Source organism: Dermacentor variabilis, chromosome 1 (assembly GCF_050947875.1).
Source record: "Dermacentor variabilis isolate Ectoservices chromosome 1, ASM5094787v1, whole genome shotgun sequence".
In the NCBI taxonomy this organism is placed as follows: domain Eukaryota; kingdom Metazoa; phylum Arthropoda; class Arachnida; order Ixodida; family Ixodidae; genus Dermacentor; species Dermacentor variabilis.
Genome location: NC_134568.1, coordinates 283,229,239 through 283,249,335, shown reverse-complemented (window position 1 = coordinate 283,249,335; position 20,097 = coordinate 283,229,239). Strand labels below are relative to the sequence as shown.

The 20,097-nt window shown below is 43.8% G+C and overlaps 1 long non-coding RNA gene across 1 annotated transcript in view; it reads left to right on the top strand.

The window, feature by feature from the left end:
• Positions 1-6,495, top strand: part of LOC142573824 (uncharacterized) — a 50,079-nt gene extending 43,584 nt beyond the window's left edge. The window contains exon 3 of the long non-coding RNA XR_012826358.1: positions 6,296-6,495. This is a non-coding gene — a long non-coding RNA (uncharacterized LOC142573824). The remainder of the gene's footprint in view (positions 1-6,295) is intronic.
• The last annotated feature ends 13,602 nt before the right edge of the window (positions 6,496-20,097 follow it).

Here is a 20,097-nt window from a genome sequence, read left to right as displayed (position 1 = left end):
TGACGCAATCCTTCTCACTACAGGAGTTAAACGTCCTAAAACCCCCTAGGTCCCTAGAAAAACTGACACCTTTTGTAGTACTGACATGTGGAACGAGCTACCGTTTCATGATATTAGAACATTTGTTAAGAAAATTTCTGAACGTGCCAGGCGCTTTCATCAGCCCCTCAATTTGACATTGACCGCCTTTCGTCAGGATTAACTATTGCGTTATACATATGCTGGTTGTTTCAGCGATGAGTGACTACGATTATTATAAATAGGAGACTGAAAACATGATGGCGGCTAATATTCACAGCAGCAGCAGACATCAGAAACTATGTGATTATCTACGATAATGAAGCTAATTAGCAAGGTTTCCCTAGTTAACATATAAAGTAGTAATTCCAGTACACACGGTGCGACTGAAACGTTGAAGCCTGTCCACTAATTAGGAATCATGAGACCAGTACCAGTTTCGAGATATGCATCTCCAAACTTGTGGAGACATACGATGGATTTCCACCTATATTTTCCCATAAAATCTTCCTTCGGACTGAGGGTCCAAGCTGAGCGCAGCATTATGCAAGGAGGAATTTTCGGCCCCCTAGAACCAATCCACAAAGCTCTTAGTTTTCAAGAATGCCATCTACTTACCAGCTGCGTTCATTGATAACGCTTTCGCTACCAAGACTGGAGAACACGTCTTGGTACGTAGAACTCTAGCATGTGAACTGCTTTGTGAAAACAGGCCCCTCGCACTCAAACACACAAGAAAAGAAGTACTTACGCTGACTGTCCGTAAAAGCAGACGCCAGCCAATGGCGATGACAGACATATCATTAGAGTGCGCGGCCGGTCAGTGGCAGAGAGCACTTACGAACACAAAGCTTTCCGAGTTCGGTTCACTGTCCCAGGGCTTTTGGAATGCCTAACAATCAACGGGCGAATCCCCAATGCTTTTTGATCGGAAAAACCATTCGTCATTACTCAGACGCCTTCGCTGAGAATGTCGGGTGTTTCAGCGAGCACTTTCAACTTTTTTTAAGGTGCCTGTAGCAGATAGCAAAGTTCTAGTTCATTAGCTGGCCTACTCGAAGAGGTGGCAATTGCTTTCACAAAAAAATTAAAATTCATTTGGAGTAATTAACGAAAGCATAAATAATTCTATTTTAACTAATTACCTTGTGGCACATATGTATGCTTACCGCAAGTTTGACGGCGCATGTCATGAATGGTGTCATCCATACAATTATTTTCGAATGGATATGCCTTTCCCTCTCACCCGCTAGAATTTGTAAATTGCAATACGTGCTATAAGGTAATTGGTTCAAAATTTAATTAGTGAATTTGTGTTGATTAGTAGATTATGCATTTCAATTTTTTGTGGAAGTCATGTCCGCCTCTTCTAGTAGGCCAGGTCATGGAGCAGAATTGTGATATCTGCAAGAAACATTTTAAAGCGAAAGCTTTACTGGCCTCGCGCACTTACGATTTCGCCGTGGCGGTGCTCCGAGGAGGCACATGACGTCACAACGCGGGCCTCGCCGCGGATATTTCTCTCTCTCTCTATCGCTCCCTAGTCACTACTGCGCATGCGCCACTAGTAGCACCGAGCCACAGGTGTTCCGCCGCTGCGCAGCGCCTTTCGCCCTCCGCCGTTTGGTATGACGTCACACCGCATTCCTCGTCGTTGCGCTCGCCAGCTGCGTTGCATGCTTGATAACATGTCGGAGGATTGAAAAGGAGAGCTCGCGTGCGTCGCAACCACAGTTGAGGTGGCAGTATGGACGGCGACAATTCTGATAAGCAGGAGGAGGCCTGCAATCGACATCTGAACGAGATGAAGAGGAAACGAATCGCCCAGGAAACAGACGAACAGCGCGCCGAACGACTGGCTAAACGCCGCAACATAGCTAGACAACCAGACTAACCTGGAATTGCAATCAAGATTAACCAAGGCTAACCATGCTATGCCTTAGCTTTCGCTACTTATATCCTGGCATAGCCGAGCTAAGCCACTGCCAATTTTTTCTTTAATTTTGAAAGTGTTCGCTGAAACACCCTGTACAATCCCCAGTACGGTGCATTTGCGACGTTGCCAGACGTTGCATTTTGCGACGCGCTTGGCACGCCACCCCACTATCTGCAGCGCTTCTAAAGAAAAAAAAAACGTAAAATGCCCCTTGCCGTAGGATGGATGATTTTGCTGGTTGATAATTTATTAATGAAAACATTAAAAACATGACGACGACAGACCAGAGAAAAAAAACATAACATCACTTTCTCAGAAATGACCTTTATTCCACATGAGCAAAATATGCACAGCGAAATTTCGTATGTCACATGAGGTAACAAATCTAGCAACACCGGCACATGTATAAACACTGATGACGATGGTGAATGTGGTTGAACTCTTTATCAAGAAGTGAAATGGCCCCTTGGCTCCCGAGAAGGACCAGCGTTCTTGGCAATGTGATGTGCTTCAGATATTTCTCGCGTGGTCTGGTCGAAGTGATTCATGGGGTTTGGCGTCCCAGAACAAGAATGGGGGGGGGAGGGGAGGGGGGGGGGGGGGTCCTAAGAGACACCGTAGTGGAGAGCTTCGGAATAATTTCGGTGACCACCTGGGTTTCTTTGACGTGCGCCTTGATCTAGTTACGCGAGCGTTTGTGCAAAGCTGCAGCCGGGAATCGAATCTGCGACCTCGTGCCCTGCAGTAGAACGCCATTGCCACTGAGTCACTACAGCAGCTGGTCGGGGGGTATAAAAAAAATGGCAGAGTGTTCCACTAACCGATGGCACGGGAATTATTTGCAATGTAACGCAAGATGAGATAATGACGCGCTACGCAATGAATTTCTTTGTTCCATGACGCGTACTGCACATATTTGCGCAGCTCCCTGGTTGTACAATGTACATATGTCGAAAGGAAAGAGGGCTCCTGTACACTACTCCGGGAATGAATGCCACAAGATTCCTAATGTGCTTTTGGCAACATATTCCCGATGTGGGTTAGCGCTTGTATACTATACATGCATGTGACTTCTTGCTCGTATGTCGACGTCAAAGGATTCTTTTTCCAGGTAATGCAATGTATAGTTACACTCTATTAAACCACAATATGCTCCAGTTTTGTTTCTCTTCAGTTATCTATTTGAGTGTATCGCGTACTAAAATATACTCATTTCTTGAGGTTGTGCGTCCCTTTGGAGCTCTTTGAAAATAATGCAATATTGCACGTCTTGCGTCAGCGATATAAACATAAACGCAAAAAGAAATGCGTATATCCTACGTGGTGAACAAAGCTGCGCGATATAGCCTAAGCGTTTGTCATGCCATTAAGTGGATATTGAGAAATGTAAATAACTAAAAATAGGACACGCTGGAATCATATTTGCGTAATTGAATAAGGTTGTCACATCTGGATACGAGGTACTGTGCTGGACGGTGATCGTAAAAGTGCCTTTTAGGCGGCAACCTGTCCATGCGATCCATGCTGTCGAGGGTATCTTCCAGTCTACAAGAGATGCCTTCGGGTCATGTTTCTCCACAATAACGGCTCCCCTGAGGAGAAGCCCACTTTCTCAATTTCCTTCGCAGTACAAGCGATATGCAGAATACTGCATCTTCAGTTCTGCTCGATTCACGCGTGGTTCACAGCCACTGGTGCCGAAAACACCCGGGCGATGCCAGTGCAGCATGTGTCACGCATTTTTTGACTGAGCGCTGACGCACAGCCGATGTCGTCCGCTTGGCTTAATCTAAGCCACATTGCCGCTGCATGGGTCCGGTTCGAGTTCGTGCTCTCGGTGATTCTTTGAAACACTTCTACGGCGTTGCGCTATTAACGACTAGTCTAAAGGTCGGATGCTAGTCCGTGAGCTGGTATACTCAAAGAAGCGGACATTACTTGCACAAATAAATTGAAATGCATAATCGATTATTAACAAAATGCACTAATTAAGTTTTTAACTAATCACCTTGTGGCAATTTACATATTGCAATTTACAAATTCTAGCCGGGGAGTTCGCAAGGCGGATCCACTTGCAACGAGCTCACAGGATGACACCAGTTTAGAGATATTAATTGCCGAACTTTGCGGGGAAATGCATTGGCGTTCCAGTTACTTTTGTGCTTCAATGCATAAAACGGCGTTTTGTTAGGAAAGTAAGTGGAAAGACAATGTATTTTTCAATGTATGTTTGAAGGTGCATATCTCGTAAATTGTGTCACCCACACAATTATTTTCAAGTGGATGTGCCTTTCAGTCTCACCCGCTTGAATTTGTGAATTGCAATATGTGCTATAAGGTAATTAGTCAAGAGCATAAAGAACTGGAGCACCAATGTATTCCGTCGTATATTTTATATTTTTGGAACGCATATCTCGAAGCTCGTCGAATTCCACGAATTTATTCGAAGTGCATATGCTTTGCGAACTCATCGGCTACAATTAGTTGCAATCCCTGCCGTAACGAATTTAATTTAAATGATAATTATCAAAAGTTTTGTCATTATTAGTTTGCGCGTTTTGATTTCTCGTACAAATAAAGCCCCTATTTTAGTCCATATAAATAGTAGAATTTCGGTACATGTTACAAGGCATTTTTGGAAACATTATTAAATTAAAAAAAAAAGAAAAACTATATTCTCAATCCCGAGACCCTTTCTACGTTATATTACACATTTCCTTTAATCCTTCTCAAAATTAACTAGGAAGCGATTACGTAACATATTCACATCTGATATAATGCAAGGAGACACATGCGGAACTGTACGAAAGTGGTTTACCAAATTGTTGTTGCCAGATTTTTGATAAAATTGACACTGATCCGTATGGGTCGTTGTATCGTCACAGACAACGAAAAGTAACCGTGAAGTGCGTTTCTAATAGCGCGAAATGACGCAAAAATCCAGGATGCAGCGTCGACATGACAACCTGCCACACGATGCTACGTCTTATGACCCCTGTGTTTACGCAAACGAAACCAGTTTTGACCACACCAAACGTGAGGAGATGGTTACCCTAACAGTGGTAATTAAAAAAAAAGCTTTTTTTTTAGTTTCTTGATGCACTAGTCAGTGATAAGGACCGATATGAAAATCGATTGTGTACGGTTACTGAGCTGTCTTATACCTTAGGACGACATACTAATAAATGCTGTTTGCGCCAAAATTATATTTTGATAAAATATGATTTTTCTAAACGACTGAAACACACGCTCGTTTCAGTGATAACCTTATTTTAGTGCACTCAATTCGACCAGTTCAATAGCGGAACGCATTCCTCGACCATCGAATGGGAGCGCGTTCACGCCGTGTCATGCTAGGCACGTTTACTTGCACCATTGCCAGAGCCTGTTGCAGCATTCTCCACTGAATACTTTTGGGGATACTTCCATTGGACATGAACAACTGGTGTCAGGGATTGGAATACGTTACCTTCGAGTAGTTGACGGACGTTGCAACGTAATTAAGTGGTATGGGGACACTGCGATCTTATCGGCAATGAAAGTGTGGACGAAGCTGCCGGCGCAGCATGTGGAGAAACCCAACGCACTTCGATTTCGTTGTAGAGAATAGATGAAACGCTGCATTGCCACGCGAGTGGCCGTTTGAGGCACTTTGCGTGTATTCATTCGCGGGCTTCTTTCATGCTCGGAAAAATACGTTTATGTAGCACGTATTGAGCAACAGAAAGCTGTATGGGGAGTTGTTCATGTTGCTCTACAATTTTCTCATTGAAACTTTCCATCTAATTATAATATTTGAGAAGTGGATTAATTGATTAAGGAGGAGGGAGGGAAAGAGATAAGTAGAAGGCAGGGAGGTTAACCAGAATAACCTCCGGTTGGCTACCCTGCACCGGGGGAATGGGAAAGGGGGAAAACAAAGATAACAGGGAGAGAGAGGAGGGAAGGAAAGAAGGAAATTGCGGTGAGTTCGCTGACGTGTGTGGTCTTACAGAAATTGCATTAATAGTCACAGATGGTCGCACAAGACTAATTATGTAATTAGGCGGAATGAACAAATAGTTTGAGTATCTCCAAGCAACGTCAAACAACATTACCTCGGTTCTGTCTAGCTACATAGCATTTGCGTATATTTAAATCTTGGTTCACTATGGTTGGGACACCCTGTATAGTAATACCTTGTGGGCTTACAACAGTCTGACATTTTCATCTATTTCACCGGATTTGATCAATATGTATCGATTTGTCATCCAAACAGCAACACCTAGAACAAGGTACTCGTTACGACTGGCATAACTTCTTTGAGCTCGTCGAATGTGACTTTTCTTCTGTCCTTTTCAGGCAATACGCCAGTGGAGTGTTGTGAAAAGTCTCATAATCGCAGCTCGAACCCCGGCTTAATTTCTGTCTCAACTAATATCACGCTGAACTTCCGTCTAAAAGGAGAGAAATTACAACATTACAATTAAAAGCAGAAAATGGGGCGCTGCAAAAGGCAAGTATTTTTCAAAGAGCCCGGAGTGGTAAATGAAAAGCATCAAAACAAGGAATAAAATGTGTATATAGCTTAAATATCTGATTTCTGACTACATCCCGGTCATGCCCATTCCATGCCACCTCTCTTTAATTAAACTTGGCAACAGTTTTACCTAAGTTTCACAATTGTAAGTAAAATACCATTGTTCCAATCTTTTGAGTCAAACGAGGTTACCTCACTTTGTGGTTTAACCGAATTCATCCCTAAAAGCCGCCTCCCCCAAGATGCACTCACACCTGAGTGCCACACAATATGTCCTTCTTAAATCCCAAGTCAGGATCCGAAGCCATGTGCTTCAGCCACCCTTACAAATGCCGGCAATCAGAACAGAGTGGCACTGTTCTGTTGCTACACTGTGATACCCTTGTGAATGTTAAGCTTATGCTAATTTTCAATGATAACTGACCACAAAACACCACCGAATGAACTTACTTTCACTGCTATTGAACAGCGTAGCAGCGACAGTGCGGTTTGCTTTGAAGAGTTACACGAAAATATCCACCACATTGGCATGACGCACGACGTTTACCAACAAGAAGAAATTAAGTTGGCGACATTAACATTATCCGCTATGGTGAATCAATTTTCACAATGTCTTAATATCTAATTTTGTCATAACTGGAACCATTCAAGATTTTGTGAACCTCAGACGTGGCTTCTCTTGAGAACGAATTCGAACAACAGATGCCAGAAACGAGTCCACAAAACATTATATCGCACCCTACTTACGTTCACCTACATTAAAAAACCCAACTACAACATTGACAGAACGCTCTTTCTCTCTAGACGCGTGCACAGGCACGGTTAGTCTAACGTATATGTGGGAATCATGCTAGTTGTAGGTGAATATTTGCTGCATAAAGCCTGTCTATAGTAGTTTGCTTTAGAAAACTTATTTTACATTTCAGTGAATTCCAGCACCGTTTGTTTTGATTTCACCGATAAAAATAACCAGGAAAGCAGCATAATTTTATAGTAATTCCTTAAAAGATTTTCTTCCACAAATTTGAATAAATAAATATTTCCCGATTTCCCACGGTTACAAAATATAGATGCCGAACATAAAGAAACGCGCAGTCTACACAGAAGATAGGCACCGGTTGCATCCCTGGTTCGTGTTTTCTTAGCGGAGACGTACAACTGGAGCTTCATCGATTTCCTTTTTATTACGGTGCACATTGAAAACGACGGGAACTGCTTTTATCGCAGAGATGCGTGCTCCAATCCTATGTGAGGCGACACGTTGTCACCACATCCTAGCGAGATTTTCGAGAGAATATTTTCTCAGGAGTGCATCATAATGGAAATGCGAAGGCGGCGCGCGAGTCAACAAAACTTTCAAGGTCGCCAGTAAGCTAATTACCCTCACATATGGAATGATGTTACCGCAGTTGCAACAGCTGCCCGATTTCGTCGTTCGCGACAGCTTCCCCACAGCACTAGATATTGCCGCAGTGAAGCCATCTTTAAAGAGCAAGAACAGACAGCTCTGCGTAACATATGTGTCGGTGCTTGAAATAAGAAAGTAACATTTTATACACAAATAAACGCGGTGTAAAAGTAATATTTCGGTAAATGCTGGTAAAAGTTTTCCCCCTTTAAATAATAATTCGCCCCTGGCAAGTCGAATAAGAGACATGGCAATATTGTCAATATTATCTCTTGGTTATTGCGTGTAAAAAAAATTAAAACCGACGAAGCCGCAATGCTTTGGCGCAGGCATTGTGTGAAAACGAGTATCTATAATAGGAGAAGGGCCGTTCAAACGTCATACATCAGAATGCCTGTCAGAATCAGGTTGGGGAAAGCCCTTACAGCCATTCATGTTGACCTTAGCAGGTTTACCTATCTCCGTATGCTGAGAACAAACTAGTCCTTTAGTGTCGGTTTAAAGTAAAAAAGTAAAGAAGTTGCGAATAGATACTAACGAGTGAGCTAATACTGCTACATTTTTCATGAGCTGAAATGATAATTCCCAACCAATGCGCTTTTATTTATAGAGGGCGTCCCAACTATTCTGCACCAAGATTTAAAAATATGCTATAAATGCCACATAGCTGGACAGAACCAAGCTACTGTTGCTTGCCGTCGCTTGGAGCTACTCAGATTATCTTTTTTTTTTGCATTGCGCCTAACTACATAATTAGTCTTAATTAATTAATCAACTTCGCAACCCTATGGCAACTCTAATCAACTATGGCCACCCTGCTTATCGGTGTCGTAGCCGTCGGGTCTCGTTAATTTCGACTAGTTTTGAATACTCAACTAGCCTCGAACCGCGCGAAAATTAAGGTAAGACCTCGCGAAAGCTAGGCCGCTAACCGGTTAGACGCCTTTGCAGACTTCGCTACGTATCGATAGGTCAAGCTGGTGCAGGACAGAGCCGGTCCGCCCCAAGTGGCGCGGCCAGGCTGAACCGAACGAGCGCGAGCGTCACTCAAGCCCTGTCGTGCACAAAGCCAACGCGGCGCATACGCACTGCAGTTGCGTCTGCTGCGTGGCGTAGATACCGCGGCCGCCGCAGGGTGCCGCGATGCGTCCGCTGGCTGCGCGCGCTGCGGCTCGCCGAGGAGAACCGTGTTTGGCTCACGTTTGGCGCGCCCTAGGCTCCGAAATCGGAAATAGTGGCGTCTGCGTGCACACCCAAAATCAAGTTTGAACTGCGCGCCACGGTGCCGTTCGGTAGGCGGAGCGTTGTGGACACGGCTGGCCCGCTAGCCGTAGCCTTTGAAGAAGGAACGGAAGCACCGCTAACGCGATGTTTGTTTGCCAATTACTTCGCTTCTGATGAACGCATTCAAGTACTTTTTTTTGCGGTAAGGTATTTCTGAAATAGTCTAATTTAAGTTCAAATGCATTTCTCGATCGACTTCGATAAAAGGTTGTTTGGGGCCCCTTTAAACATAAAAGCTGGAGAGAAACACAGGGTTTTGTTGTTTCGCAAGAAAACTTGGGGAGAAATCGGGGATTTCCTTGTCTGGCAGCCCAAAGTTCGGGATTTTTCTGGTACCCTTTACATACCATTAAGGCAGGCAATGGTCTCGTTTTGGACGGAACTGATCTATTCAAACAAGTGAAATCACCCACAGGGACATGGCAATGACAGATGCTCGTAAATCATCTGACGAACTCATCTCGACCGATCCTCCTTGCCACGCATTATTACTACATTTGAAATAAGCCGCCTTAACGAAAACGACAAACACATAGGGGTCTGTCAATTCCGTTTTTACTTTGTTATCAGCACTTTTTTAACAAAGAAAGATAGCAGAGAATGTACTGCCCACGGGGCACGCTTCGCATCAGTTATGATGGTCTTTATTATCTTGCAAGCCCTTGTTGACCAACATTATCACATGCATTGAGAGCATTTATATGCTCATCCTAGGGATATGACGGACATTTCGACCTTTTATGCTGTCGACCCGCTTTACGCATGGTTCCCATTATACGTCCTTGCAACAAAATTAATAGACAAACTAGTTGAACCAGCCTCGCTTCTTTCAACGCAACGCAGTTGGTTAAACATCTACTTAGCGTCGCAGCTGTTCTTCACAATGTAGAACAACTTCAGCGAGCTGCGTTTATTCGCTTCCTGGCACATTACCGCCATTCAAATGTATGTGACGTGCACGAAATGAGATTCAATGCGCCATTGTATTATTCGTGTAAGCACAGCTACTAAAGAAGCAACAAGCTTTTTTTCATTAAAGGCCGACAGGCGCTAAATATATTACATTTTTAACCCGCCGTGGTTGCTTAGTGGCTGTGGTGTTGGGCTGATAAGCACGAGGTCGCGCGATCGAATTCCTGACACAGCGGCCGCACTTCGATGCATGGGGCAGAAAACACCCGTGTACTTTGATTTAGGTTCACGTTAGAGGCTCTTGTGGTCCAAACTATTCCGGAGTCCCCCACTACGGCGTGCCTCATAATCAAATCATGATTTGGCACGTGCAACGCCATAACTGTTTAATGTTATATTTTTTGTATATGTCGATTATCGTTTAAGTCGTAAGCGAAAAAAGAGGCATATAGCACATTTATGCAATTATAATTTTAATAGTATCGTACGTCCGATATATCTCACAAAAGGTGAGCAGCATTAAGTAGTTTTGTAACACCAGCTTCTATTATTATCCTTCAGGAAAGGGCATACTTCGGAGAGAAATCGGGTTTAACCGATAGTGAGAAATTTTGTTCTGGATGCGAAAATTGGGAATTACCGTGTTTTACTCGAAAACGAAGAACCCTAAATATATCAGGTCAAGGTCGGGATTTGTTCTTGCTTCGATCCGACTGTTCGATAACAGTGAAGAAACAAGACCCGGTCTATGCTGAACTGCACATAATTTGTTTTCGACAGTCTGAATGGGTTACAGATCCCTCCTCCCAATTTTGTTATCAAGAAGTTAACTTGTCATGAAAGATTGCCAGCGTTCAAGGCACGGCTGTGTTACAGTTGATGAAAACGTTTCTTTTGGTGTCTGGACTTGCTTTTTTTTTTACCAGGAGCTCAAATACAGACAGTCATAACTACTGTATAATAGAAACAGCAAATAAAATTACGTAACCTTTACATTAAGAACAAAAATATGACCACTCTCCTACTTGCTTTGTACTTTCGCGTTTTCTTTTTGTTTGTTTCTTTTGTTCGTTTCGGGTGTCTGCTACCACAAAAACAGAAAATTGGAACAACTTTCATTGTCTGTGTTATCGTGCACTGGGGCTCATCTGAACAAGACACGACAACGCGGCACGACCCGCTTCTTATGCAGGTTATAATAAAGGCGCGCTCTGATTCCGATGGCCTTGCATTGTACGGGCGATAAAAGTTAAGATAGCCGTTACAGACATTTATCCGCCAACAGTATTGGCCCTAAATTAAGTGAGGAAGGTAGCTGCAGCACGAAGTTAAGCAGATAATTTTATGGTATACAGACGGCCAAAGATAATGATCAGGATGAACCGAACTACGGGACAAAACGCGTCATACGTTAACGTAGCATTCATGTTTGCCCTGCAACGTGCGTTCTGCGCACTCTGCCTGTACAAGCAACATCAATGTGCAGATTATCGACTACCGCGCACATTGTGATGTGCTGAGCATTGATGCGATAACGCGCTGCCGCTCAGTCTCGGAAACTCGTTTTGTTGAAACTAACACTTTTACGTGAGCACGGTGCGCGTAAGTATCGTAAGTATCGCATAAGTGTTGGATGTCGGAAAGACAGAATGTTCTTTTAAGAGCCGCAAACTTTATATTACGTCTGTAATGTTCGTGTAAGATAGTTGTCCGCGCGTAATTGTACCTCAAGTAGACTCCTCCAAATAAAAAAAAAATTATTCCCCTTATTCTCGTCTTCGTCTTTTGCTGCAAAATCAAGGTGCCATAGCTGAGATCACACACTATTTTGCTTAAACGTGTGATCACTCTTTCTGCTAAACTGCTCGTTCCGTGGTCAGATTTCAAAGAAAGAAAACATTTCGTGGTGCATGCATTTTAATGCCACATTTGGATGCACTATTGCGTGTCTTGTTCAGCATAAATCGGAATACACGTCGCCTATTTCTTTGCCAAGTAGAAAGTGTAAAAATTGCGGGAACCGAACCACAGTGCCGTCTGTCGCTGTAGCGGCAAAACAATGCACATGCCTCGTTCCACCCATTGTCTATGGTTTCACCTTCACAGTGTCAGGCGACGCAGTGTCACATTGTCAGACGGCGATTTTTACATATGTTACAGCAAATTCAACGCGTTCTGCTAGACCCTGCAGTAAGCGGTCGCCTACAGGCAAGCACTACACTCGACTGCAGTATTACAACGTGTCCACTACAAAATCTGAGTGCGAGCGAGCCAGTGGTTTAGCCAGAAGATGCGTGCATACCTAGCTTTTCATCTGTATTTTGATCGGGATTTTGTCGCACCACCGGTCTGTGAAGTGGCCGCCGATCTAGGGACAGCTGCATGAAGTTGGGGGCCCCCGGTCCCTGTAGCCTAGGTACGAAGTTGGAGCATTCTAAGGAACGTTCAATAACACATTATTAAAAACGTGATTTTCAGTAATAAATGTTCGTGCAAGCCGCCCCAGGACGCCTCTGGGAAGATAAAAACACCCATTGTGTGCATTCTGTTGTGGTGAGTGACCAGCGAATGACTGTCAGAATGATATCAGAAGCACTTTGTTTTTGAAAGTCCTCCATTCACCGGATTTTGACTGAAAATTTGGAAATGAAAAAGTTGGCGCCACGATGGTGCAGAAACTGCCGATTCCTTAGCAAACGTTGCGACGAAAAAAATGTTGCATTGATTAGAAAAATTCTGATGACAGCGATGAATTCTTGCAAAGGGTCGTCACCGGCAACGAAACTTGGATTTACGAATACGACATTGAGCTGAAGTCGCAGTGCATGGAGTTAAAAAAATAGCTAAGGTGAAAAAAAGAAAAAAAAAGAATGCGCGGAAGAATAAAGTAAAAATCAATCATGTTAATCGGGGTTTTTTTTAATTTCATGGAATTCTGCACCACAAGTTTGTACCGGAAGGTCAGACTGTCAATGCAGCTTTCTACGTGAAGGTCCTGAGGCGTCTGAGAGAGAAAGAACAAACTTTATTGTGGCTCAGTGGATTAATGAGCAGGCGGCCTCAGTCTAGGCCGTCGCTGTCAGCGTGCTTGATGGATGATAATATGTACTCTTCCAGATATTCCTGTTCATGATGTGTGGTAGCTGTAGTCAGCCGCCCAGAGTTTGGTGGCAGGGATAAAGAGGTGGAATACGGAAGTGTATGAGGGGAAGGGTGGTATATCCACAAGATATGACTAGTGTTCGCGCGGTCGCTGCACTGTATGCAGGGAGGGGGATCTTCTTTGTGACTTCGTAGAAGTTGCGCGCAGCGTGCCACTAAATTTGTCGAGAGAGGGACGTTGGATTCTGCACCCCGATAATGCCCTTGCGCAATCTGCATTTATACCGCGTTAGGTTTTGGCACCTAATTCTAACACTGCGCTGGAACACCTCCCTACCCACGAAATTTAGCCGCCTGTGACTTTTTCTTTTTCGGGGTTGGGACAACTCAAAAAGGAAACGACGTCGCTGCTGAAGCGCTCAACAAAAGCGCACTTCCAAGGGTGCTCCGAACAATGGCAGAAGAGGTGGAACTGTAGTGTATTGTGTCTAACCGGGACTGTATTGAAGGTGACCACATTGAGAAAGAGAGAGAGAGAGAGGAAAGGCTGGAAGGTCAGCCAGACGAGCGCTCGGTTTGCTACCCTACACTGGGGGTAATGGAAAGGGAACAGACACAGAAATAGGAGAAAGATTGAGCACTGAGTCCACGCGAGAGGATGCGCAGGGACAGTGACCATATTGAATGTACCTGAAAGTTTATGAAATTGTTTTTTTAACATACTCCACGAACTTTTGGGACAGACTTCGTTCATTGTAGCCGTGCCGAAAGCTAAGCAACAGGGAAAAGCATGTATCTAGGGTAGAAGCTCTATCCCGTGCCGAATGCATAGAAGAGTGGAGTGAATTAGGAAAGAATGGCCGTTCTGACGGTGCATGCTCATCTGGCGGTGACATGGTTGTGGCGTGGTCTGCGAACAGTGGTGAGAAGTGTGCTAATGTACCACCCGGCTTAATGACGCGAACACGTCAGACGTTTGCGATTCCACGTGATCTCCAACTCTTTACTTTCATGATGTCACAGTGAAGCCTGATTAAAGTTCGAAACAATGCTGCTGTCCTTCCGTACATTTGATCCGTCACATTAAAAGATAATATAATTATTTATTTGTAGCCCGCTCGAGGAGTAAAAGCCTCATACCTTGACCACACAGTCGGCGGCCACCAATTAAAGCAGATAAAGGGAGGTACGAAATTTTTGTGTCAGTACACTTTTCTAGAATATTCACACGATACATTTCGAAAAGAATGGTGGCAATGGCATCTATAAGCATTTCATGCTTAAGAAAGCTGATGGTATTGCTTCAGGCGCTGTACAACGGGAAAAGCAAGTTGCAACGAACACGGTGCATTTATACGAAATACAGTAGCCAACAAAAGAAATTTAATAGTCTCAGAGCGGCCTTCTAGACATTCTGCTCCGAGTGATTTAGCATTGCGATGTGTTTCGCTAAAATTTCACTAGATTTTTGAACATGTGGAACAAGCACGCGTTTTCGTTTTCGTGAAGCATGCGTGCTTTTTCATTAGCAGAGTGGGCTGAAAGTCGGATGCTCAAATTGGCCCGCTTCATTCATTGCTGTACATTACGATTCCCGCAAGTCAAGTGAAATATGATGCAGATGATGCAGCATTTTATTTTTTGCCAGAAGCAGCCATGATAGCAATACCCACGTTTTTGTCCACTTTTATAAATCAATGCTTTGTAATAAAATAACCACCTCTAACCTTGAGAATTTTGTACTCCTGCAAGTGAATAGAAGATTCATGAATAGAAAATTCATGAACGTTCGCAATATTTTTCTCAGTTAACGCAGGCGTATGCGCGATGAGACGAAAAGAAGAAAGTTTATCGCGCACCTCAGAAGAGTCTGGCCACCGGCTGCAGACAATTTGGTGTCCCTCGTGGGACTGAAGGCTATATGACAATTGCAGAATATCGTCAACGATTTTAACTCTTAACGATTCGCGATGATGTGCAGCATTTGTTTCGTCTATCAACTCTGCATACCGGTAAGCCTCTCTTGCAAGCACTTATTGGTAGATTTGGTGGTTGCACACATGCTCTATAGAACACTGCACGGACATTGCTCCATATAGCCATCATTTGCCAGTGCATTCAAGTTCACTGCAAGGCTGCTCTTTGTTCCAGATGATTCAACGTCAGTGTCAGAAACTTTCGCGAAGTGACTATAGTCTTCGATCGCCACGATAAGGTCAGCCGGTGCTTATATTTGATTTGCACGCTGAAAGATATTCAGATATAGAACGTAAGCTACACTAGTTTCTACGTTTCAAAGCAACTCGCTGGCTGTGCGAGACTCCACAGCGGGGGTTCTTGAGATTACCTTTGGCCGTATGAGGTCTTTTTACGTGCACCAAGAGCATGGTACACGAACGTTTCTGCATTTCTCCCCCGTGCAAATGTGCCTGCAGAGGCCATGAATCGAATCCACAATCTCACGATCAGCAGCAGAATGCAACAGCCACTGAACCAACGGAGCAGGTTAATGATCAAATCATGCAGATATCTCATGCAAGAATGAAAGTTCCCCTTCTGGTTTTCACTCACCGGCGTTAGATCATATAATTCTGTTATACAAGTTTTTCCCCGGGGAATCATGGACAACTTGACATAATAATAATGTCCGCATTGCACAGTAAAAGTTGACAATGAAAGCCCCATGCCCACTCAGACAGGTAATGCTCACAGGTTTGCAAGCATCACTGCCAAGCACAGGCTCTTTCAGCCTGAACAAGGTCGATATTTTACTCGATACGAGGTGCAGGAAGCCTTTAAAAAGACGATATAAGCCAATTAAGTCCTATTTGATGGGTTCATTCTTTGTCACAATGACATTCCTGTAAACATAGTTGTGGATAACCTAGTGCGCGCTGAGCATGGTGTAAGCGAGACCCGTCCTATGTATCTATATCCAAGCGATTCGAGTCAGACGTTATGTAAGACATCAACACAGATTTGCAGAGATGCGTGGTTTGAGTGTAGTGGAAAGAACTCTGCTATGTTGCTGATAGGTCCGTGAATACATATACATATTTTTATAGTAGTTACCGTTCTGTGTGAGTCGCAGTCAATGCGTGGGCAATGCGAAAGGATATGTTTTCTGCAAATGCTAGGTAGAACTGTGTATGGGTATACCTTCTCATGTGAAATCAAAAGACTGTGAGTATATCCCATTGTAGTGCACTAGCCATTCCACTCACACAAAATACTACGAAATATTATCTGTTAGTTTTTCACCGAGAACAGCTCGCCCTCAAAGAGAAAAAAAATGTTAGGATCATGGTCACACGAATGGGCTGCGAAAGCGTGCAGGTAGCCTAATGCCTTAAAATTATTTCTAGTTTGTGAATTCGGTCCCTGTGTCATCATCATCATCATCAGCCTGGTTACTCCCACTGCAGGGCAAAGGCCTCTCCATACATCTCCAACTACCCCGGTCATGTACTAATTGTGGCCACGTTGTCCCTACAAACTTCTTAATCTCATCTGCCCACCTAACTTTCTGCCGCCCTCTGCTACGCTTCCCTTCCCTTGGAATCCAGTCCGTAACCCTTAATGATCATCGGTTATCTTCCCCCCTCATTACATGTCCTGCCCATGCCCTCCCCCCCCCCATTTCTTTTTCTTGATTTCAACTAAGATGTCATTGACTCGCGTTTGTTCCCTCACCCAGTCTGCTCTTTTCTTATCCCTTAATGTTACACCTATCATTCTTCTTTCCATAGCTCGTTGCGCCGTCCTCAACTTAAGCAGAGCCCTTTTCGTAAGCCTCCAGATTTCTGCCCCGTACGTGAGTACAAGTAAGACACAGCTGTTATATATTTTTATGTTGAGGGATAATGGCAACCTGCTGTTCATGATCTGAGAATGCCTGCCAAACGCACCCCAGCCAATTCTTATTCTTCTGATTATTCTGGTCCCTGTGTAGTGGAGGACTGTTAGGCAAATATTTTTGCTTCCCTGTTACTCTGGGGCTGTGAAACGTGCATATTAGAACAACCCAAACATTGCGCGACCACAATCTAACCGCTGTGCTATCCGGTTTGGATGCTTTAAGATGTGTTCCAAATTAATGTACATGAACACCTTCTACTCCTACTTCACAAAGCTTTCAGTTCGTAAGTACGCGTTGCCATTGGCCGGCCGCCTAAGCCAATTATATGTCCAGCATCAGGATTGGCCTAAATTTGCTCTTACGAACGATTCTGGCGTAAAAGTTTTTTGTGAACGCGGGCACATATTATACAGGCGGTAAACACTAAGGAAATCATGATAGGGATTAATTAACAAAGCAACGACCTTCACCAATTATGTTTTCAATTCTTGCTTTCCGGGACACATGTACGCGAGAGATTGAAGCCAGTCATTGTTCAAGGTATATTCATTAGAAAAAACCCCAGCTTGAAGATGTGTTCAACGAAATGGGCTGATGTTCCGCATGCTTCGTCCTCAGGTCCTTGATGAGGGCTTTTGGCAACAATAGCACGTGGAACACTCAGTAGAACTAGATAACTTAGGGCACTTACCTATGCGGATGTAAACTTTGGCACCGTTCATCAGCCTTTGTGACGTGCTGAGTGCGGAGCTATAGTATGATAATGACAGTTATACCGTGTTTTCAGTTCATTTATTTGACGATCTCAGGCTAACATTTCCGGCTTCTCACAGAGTCAACATTTCTGTCTTCATTTTATTCGCGCAAGGGATGCTCGGAACTATTTTACGGGCCAACTTTTACTTGTACGTGGTCATTAAAAAAAAAAAAAGAATTGGAAAGCGGCTATACGACATACTCAGCCTGACATCGGTCGTGTCTCGATGTAGTAACACGTAGATATATTCCAGCTTGAGAAATTAACTGACGTAGGGTGGATTAAACTGTCCAAGAAGAAATCCACGGGTATTCAGTTGTTCTGACCAACCTTAGGTTCAGTGGACCATCACAAAACGGCCATGCCACGATATCTAAGAAAATGAACGGCTAGTGCGGTGCATTACAGTTCCAGATTCGGCCCACGACGCTCGAAGTACTAGCAGCCAGTTAGCAACAAGGACCAGAGTAATTGAGATTTTTTTTTATTCATTGTCTGTTGACTTTATATTGAAGCTAGTTCGTGCCTTCTATACAGAACGCACACACTAGCAGGCCCACACTACGTTCTCCGGTAGTTCCATGCCGCCGCTTATCTCTGAAACACAATCATCAAGGCATTGCTGCTGCAATTCGGACCAGACAGACCTGACTAATAGTAACCCGCCACGTGCCCTTCAGACAGGCTGAAGTCATTACGAACGTCATGCTGCCCTTCGTCTCTCAAATCAAGCTAATACAGACACTAATAATAATAATAAAACAAATCCCAACCAAGTATTACAGAGATGCGTCACCCTTGTCATCACTTTGAGTGTAATAAAGACAGGACCACTGAATACACAGCCATCTGAAAAAAATATACGTTAGTTATTAGCTATTAAGGTATTTATTTATACGAGAACCCTTCCTCCGCTCAGACGCTGTCGAAAAGAGGAACTGAATGTAACTTTCTCAGACGTATGGATATGTATATGCACTATAAGGCTCAAGCCAATGCTGGGAAAAATGTCTAGAGAATTTCACTAATTAGGCCACCGCCATCTTGAGCCATTTGTGTTGCACATCAAATTCGCGCTCATTTGATATGATCTTGTGAAGGGCAGAAAATCATAAAGCTTCGCACATATACCGTGGCAGAGAACTATTATGAGCGCAGTACTGCATTATTGTATTGATATTAGACCGACATATTTCCTGCTGTAGGCTGTTTAAATATCTATTTCTTGGCCCTTTCAGCTGGCTTACTGCTCTAGCGGTACTCAATAAACACACATAAATAATTAAATCAGGGCTTAATAGAGCATGCAAAGACCAAACGAACGCGAATCTTCATGAATTGCATACCTCGTCGCTTTTATTTCGCACAAAGTAACCCACGCCTGCATTTGCAACAGCAAGAGGCATGTTATATAACAAGTTACTGAATGGGTTGCGTTCGCATATTGAGGCCGCGATGGTCAGCAGCTGTGCTTTCTATATGAAAAAAAAAGAAAGTTCATACCAAGGCGGAATTGAGCGCACGATCGACCCCAGCCTACTCAGCGGCAAAGGAGCAAAGCAGTAGCGTGCGGAAGTCCATCTCCTTCGGAACTGCGGCAAGCGGCATAGGTCCTTGTATTGCGGCATCTCCCTTACTGTGCTGTGGAGAAGTAGGTTAAAAACGTGCCCTTCACTTCCTGTGCGTTCAACAAAAACGTTTTCTCTCTCTCTGTTTCTAACCACGCAGGTGCCATCATAAGTTGCGAAAATATAAAAAAAAATTATGGTTTGACAACCGAAGATATGTGTGGTAAACGTCGTCGCATTTAGGGAACGAGTAGCAACAAGAGGCTCTCTTGACAGGCAGTGCATAGTAAGACATCGCTGCCGCGTACTGTTACCAAGTTCTTGCGCGCAAAAGTTTACTCCCAGGCGCTCACTCATCTGCGCCAGTTACGCAATGCACTCGAGTCTTTTCATTTTCTTCTTTTTTTTTTTCCCCATTCTGCATTGTCGCTCCTGTCAACGAAGGACTCTGGAAACCATCCTGCGTTAGCTAAGCCTTTGACTGACTCTTTTCTTCAGACCCTTCACGCTCGGGTACAGCGAGGCAAGCAATTGAATATCTTCATTCCAACGTCCCAACGGTTGTTTTGCTTTATTTTTCGTTCCCATTATTAATTCTGTGTCTATTTGTTGGACCGTCGAGAGAAAATGAATTTCTTGATTTCAGTTTCATTATTTTTTTTTCGCCCACTTGCACGTTTGACGCTTCCTCATATTTTCTCATCTTGATTACGTTCACATGGCGCAGACGCATG